Source organism: Leptodactylus fuscus, chromosome 6 (assembly GCF_031893055.1).
Source record: "Leptodactylus fuscus isolate aLepFus1 chromosome 6, aLepFus1.hap2, whole genome shotgun sequence".
In the NCBI taxonomy this organism is placed as follows: Eukaryota; Metazoa; Chordata; class Amphibia; order Anura; family Leptodactylidae; genus Leptodactylus; species Leptodactylus fuscus.
The window spans coordinates 35601032-35607031 of NC_134270.1; positions in this window are offsets into that span (position 1 = coordinate 35601032).

Here is a 6000-nt window from a genome sequence, read left to right on the forward strand (position 1 = left end):
GGCCGGGGAATCCTGCAGACAGTCTCCATTCAGGTCCCCAGTATCCTTTGGCCAACCAGTATCTGAGCAGTGATAGTCTGTTCCAGCATCAGCATCCAATCACTGACATACTCACATGTAGACATAGGACAGACAAAGACCAGGGAATCAATCACGGACTCTCCACTGTATGAGTATCGGGGGATATTGTCACTCCTTAGGGAGAGACCACCATATAGGTGTGTGGAGACTTGTTAAGCCTTTAGCACTCCACTTTGCAAGGAACTATGGGAAGAATATGCAAATCTGCCTTCCATGATGTAATTAGGACGACAGTTGCTGCCTCATTGTTGCAAACCAATAGAGGGCGCTCACTGGAATGTGCAAGCCCGTCTTAAGACAGGATTCCAGTGAAACAACCCAATTATGGCTGCTCCCTTTAGCCTCATGCCCGACCTTCCAAGAGGCCCTTGTTTAGCAATGACGCTGGGATTAATACCAGCGTCATTGCTAAACAAAGGCCTCTTGGAAGGTCGGGCATGAGGCTAAAGGGAGCAGCCATAATTGGGTTGTTTCACTGGAATCCTGTCTTAAGACGGGCTTGCACATTCCAGTGAGCGCCCTCTATTGGTTTGCAACAATGAGGCAGCAACTGTCGTCCTAATTACATCATGGAAGGCAGATTTGCATATTCTTCCCATAGTTCTGTATGAGTATGTAATTTATGTTATTTTAAGCCCCAGTAAGCAGTAATAAAAGGACTTGGGACACCCCTTTAAACTCCCCACATTTCAGAAGTGATAAACGCCCCTAATATTCTATACGTTTCTAAAATATTCAAAGTTCTAGAAGTCTGGGATGCCTGACCGCCAAGCAGGTTCTGTAAGACAATGGAGATCACAGCCCCTAGCACAAATGTTGCCAATAGAATTTTTACCTGTGGTCACTTAGCACATGATGAGCACTCATATATACTGAGTGATATAATCTGCTTCATTTATACACATTATGTCATTTACTACTTGCTGTTCATGATTCTGCTTGTGCTTATGTGACTAAACAATTGCAATTGAGCCTGTGTGTTTCTTGCTCTATATAACTACTTGGATACCCATTTCCGGTGTCAGACTGGGGTTCCAAAATTATTCTGGGGGTTCACCATCCAGCAGACCCTATGAAACAGACCACAGGTATTAGAGCCTGGGCCAATGAGAAGATCCTTACTGATACCCAAAGACTTCAAACATTGTGAGCAGCCACAGCAGATTGGAGATCACATCTAGACATCTGCCTTATGTTTGACGCAGACCTTTCCTTCACCCCTCATATTGAATCACTCGCACGTTCATGTCACCTCCACCTCAAAAACATCTCCAGAATACACCCTTTCCTTACCAGAGATACACTAAAGACACTTATTGTCTCTCTGATTCATTCTCGCCTTGATTACTGTAACTCCTTACTAATCGGTCTTCCCCTCACTAAACTCTCCCCTCTACAATCCATTCTGAATGCAGCGGCCAGGCTCATCTATCAGGCGAGACGCTACAGCGATGCCTCTGGTCTGTGCCGGTCACTACATTGGCTGCCTATTCATTATAGAATAAAATATAAAGTTATCACTCTCATCCACAAGGCTCTCCATAATGCTGCACCTCCCTACATTTCCTCCCTCATTTCTGTCTACCGCCCAACCCGTGCTCTCCGCTCACTCAATGACCTAACACTTACATCCTCTATTATCAAACCTCCCACGCTCGTATACAAGACTTCTCCCGAGCTGCACCACTTCTCTGGAATGCTCTACCCCGGACAATCAGATTAACTCCCAATTTCTACAGCTTCAAACGCAAACTAAAGACATCTTTTCAGACAGGCCTATCACAATTCCTAAAGTAAACCCTTCCGTACCGTAATTAGAATCCCTAAAATTAACCCTTCTCTGTTCAATGCCATTTCAGGCTAACTTTATATGTCCAAGCACCATCCACATGTTAAAGGACACGATTGGTGATGACTCATAAAGTTTTATGTTTGTGTAATGACAGTAACCTCTATTACAAAGTTGTCTGACCTCTGTATAAGCAATGATACCTCCTTTGCTGCCCCTGCTATCTCTTGTGTCACCCCCTCTACCCCATAGATTGTAAGCTCTTGTGAGCAGGGCCCTCAGTCCCATTGTGTGAGGTGACTATTTGGGTGCATTCACACTACGTATACGGCAGCTTATTCTGAACGTAAAACACGTTCAGAATCAGCGGCGTATAAAGCAGTTCCATTCATTTCTATGGGAGCCGGCATACGAGCACTCCCCATAGAAATGAATGGGCTGCTTTTTTCACTACGAGCAGTCCCATTGAAGTGAATGGGAAGTGCCGGCGTGTACAGCTAGCTCTGCTCATGCCGAGCCGTACACGCGAGCACTTTCCATTCACTTCAATGGGAGTGCTCGTAGTGAAAAAAGCAGCCCATTCATTTCTATGGGGAGTGCTCGTATGCCGGCTCCCATAGAAATGAATGGAACTGCTTTATACGCCGCTGATTCTGAATGTGTTTTACGTTCAGAATAAGCTGCCGTATACGTAGTGTGAATGCACCCTTTCTTTGTAATGTATCTTTTTGTCTGTATTTGAACCCTACAAATTGTACAGTGCTGTGAAATATATTGGCGCTATATAAATAAAAATTATTATTATTATTATTATTATTATTATCATTATTACTATCAATCTAACACCACCTAAGTGCCTCTTTGAGTCTAATCCTTCCCTCTACCAAGACAGAATCCCGAGAGAGAACTGGGCGCACCATTTAGCTCTAGCTACCACATTAGTAATACGTTGACATGCCTGGGGTTGTTGCAAAATTTTTGCGACAAAGCTGCTGCTTGTCAATATAACCTTAGGAGAACTTACGCTGGGTTCACACCAGCGCTTGATTTCTGTTTTCAGGTTTCCGTCTTCTGCAGACAGAAGACGGAAACCTGTCAGACCATGTCCGGCCGTGAGCGCCGGTGAGCGTTTTATGCTTTCTGCGGCGAAACCGTTTTTTTTTAACTGGACACAAAGTCCTGCATGTCTGACTTTGTGTCTGGTAAAAAAAAAAAAACGGTTTCGCCGCAGAAAGCATAAAACGCTCACCGGCGCTCACGGCTGGACACTTTCCAAACCCATTCAAATGAATGGGTTTGAAAAATTACTGCAGGTTTCTGTCTCCTGACCAGTTTCGGGCAGGAAACGGAAACCTGCATAACGGAGTTTGGGCGCAGGTGTGAACCCACCCTGACAGGTGGTCTCACCCTTATTATCTGCTTTACATACTATTTACCAAGCTTTTCAGCATTAGGACATGGAAATCAAGTAGAGCTTTAATAAAAGGAAAAGACTCAGTGAATCTATTTCTCAATTACAATTGTTTAATTGGGTAAAAAAAAATTAAAAAGTGCCCATAATTGTTATTGTCCTATGTAGATGTCAGATGTAGCAGAGCTGAGTATACGGTAAAGCAGGGATGAAGCAGAAGAGTAGATAGACAAGTCAATGTACAGTAATGCAGATGTAGCAGAGTCCAGTATACTTTTTTTATTTCCTCCCTGCTATGCCATAGGAATGAATGGACGCAGCCAGCGCGCAGGGGGTTAAGCGGCCAGACGCCGGCACAGGCTGTGTGCCGGCTGCATCCATTCATTCCTATGGGAGCGTGCTATTCGAACGGCAGTTTCGAATAGTACTCACTCATCTCTAGTAGCTAACACTGTTAGCTTTTCCCACAATGTTTGGCCAGTAGCAAAGCATTGTGGGAAATAACCTCCGACCTCGATCCCGCCTAAAAATATCGAGATCGGAATTCCGATCGCGATTGTGAAATTTATTCGATCACTGATCGGAATCCGATCTTTTGTGATCCCGATCTGTTAGGGAATTGCTGAGATGACAATTCCCCAGTAGTTGCTGGAGAACCCTGGAAAAAGGGGCACAAGAGACAGTGAGCCCTAAGCTGAAGCCCCCCACTGTCTCTTCCTATTACCAGGCCCTATCCTATGTAACAGGCGGCAACTTGGAGACGATCCCTTCCTGTATATGTGACACACAAAACGCAGACAAGACGGACAACAACAAAGAGAGGCTATAACCAGGGTTCGGTAACAGTCGAGCAATGCAGTACCAAATCGAAGTCCAAAAGAATAGTCAATAGGAAAAGCCAGAGGTCAGGATTAAGAATACAAGTAAAATAACAGCAAGAGGAGCCAGCAAGCACGAGGCAATAACAGGCACCAGTGTGAGTGTGAATGTGAGCCAAGACTAAATAAGGGAGGATGAACCCGCCCTGGACCTGACAGGAAGACAGGCTGTCAATTACAGGGCAAGACCAAATTAACTACTTCATGGACAGAGGAAGCAAGGGCAGAAGACGGTTGTGGTGCAAATTCAATTAAAGAACTAGAGCCGTGTTCAAACAGTGCAACCAAAAACTCTAAGCAAGGAACTAAACTGCACACGCCTCCTGCACCGCCGCATTCGAGCAGAGGGTGGTGCAGTGACCTGAACAGGCAGAGATGTTACACGATCGCTCAACCCTAATTGCAAACAGTCTGAGGAGGGAGAGCTACAGAGAGTAGGGAGAGCACCGCAGAGTGACTCGATCAGGAGACATCTGGTGTGTCTCAGACTACCCGAGACTCCCTATAGGTGCTGTAGCTATCTAGTAGGCAAAGAGCAATAAGCTGATCTATGAAGCAGCTAAGCAGCAAGATCAGACCACAAAAAAATAGCAAATAATCAACACTTGTATGTAATAACTTACTTTAAAGCACAATCCAAATGCCTGGTTAAACTGCAGTCACACTAGTGTTGGGTTCAGGGACTCTGTCCTCCATTCTGCTTATGCAAGCAGGACTTCTTTGTCTATTTTGGGTGGAAACCCTTCGGACCCCATTTTAGTCTATGGGTTCCACGGGTTTCCGCGGTAAATACTTTTTAATTGATTTAGGCCAGGGTCCCATGTTGTGGAAAAACTGCAGCAAAAAATACTGCCTTTCAGTATCTGTAAAGTAGATGGGATTCTGACTACCCCTTCCACACACTGCAAAAAATAATCCAAAGCGGTGTTTTCAAAAATGCAGCATGTCAGTTATACCCCTGAAAATGCTGGCGTTATCTGTATAAGTATAATAGGGGCAGAAATCTCGAAGAGGAAAACTGCGAAATCACAATGAATAAACGATGCAGAAAAAAGTGATGCGTTTTTTGCATTGCTTCACTATGTGGGACCTTAGCCTTAAGGAGGACCTTTCATCACTTCCACCAACTCCAACTCTTTGCATACTTCTATAAGTGACACTTAGTATTCACTCTATAGCTCCCACCATTCCTATTTCATGAATGGCTATATGAATGGAAATTTTTTTTTAAAAAAAAAGCTATGGCTTTTGGGGTGTAGGGCAGGAGTAAAAAATGAAAACTGAAAAATGGCTGCTGTGGTAAAGGGTTAATGATGAGGCCGAAATTCCAAAAAATGCCTATAGATGGCAGTAAGGGTCTATGTGTAATCATCTTAGACAGCAGCGCCCTGATTTTTTTGCTGGACAGCTCCATCAGGCTTGTTCTTGAGACCTGTAAAAATAGTTAAATAAATCAAAACAGAACACAAAACATACAGAAAAAAAAAAAATCTACAGCATTCCTTCACGGAGGCTGCTATATGGTTGGGGGTATAGTCCAAAGTGTATTCCAGCCGGGAAATGTTACTTCAGTCAGGTTTCATTTTTATGTGTTCTCTATTCTTCTTCTACAAAGCGTAGAGGGGAGGGTTGAGGTGCCACTTTTATAAAAGTTTCATTCTATTATCTACAATTTTATATTATAGATTTAGGGTTCCCTTTATTTATTATTTTTTGCTTGAAATCCTCAAATGTCAGGGATCTTAGAGTGGAGAAGGATGGTTAAAGTCTTCTCCTTTCCTGAAATGTTGCTTATGATTAGAAATGAGCGAGTACTATCCGAAATGGCCTATGAATGAATG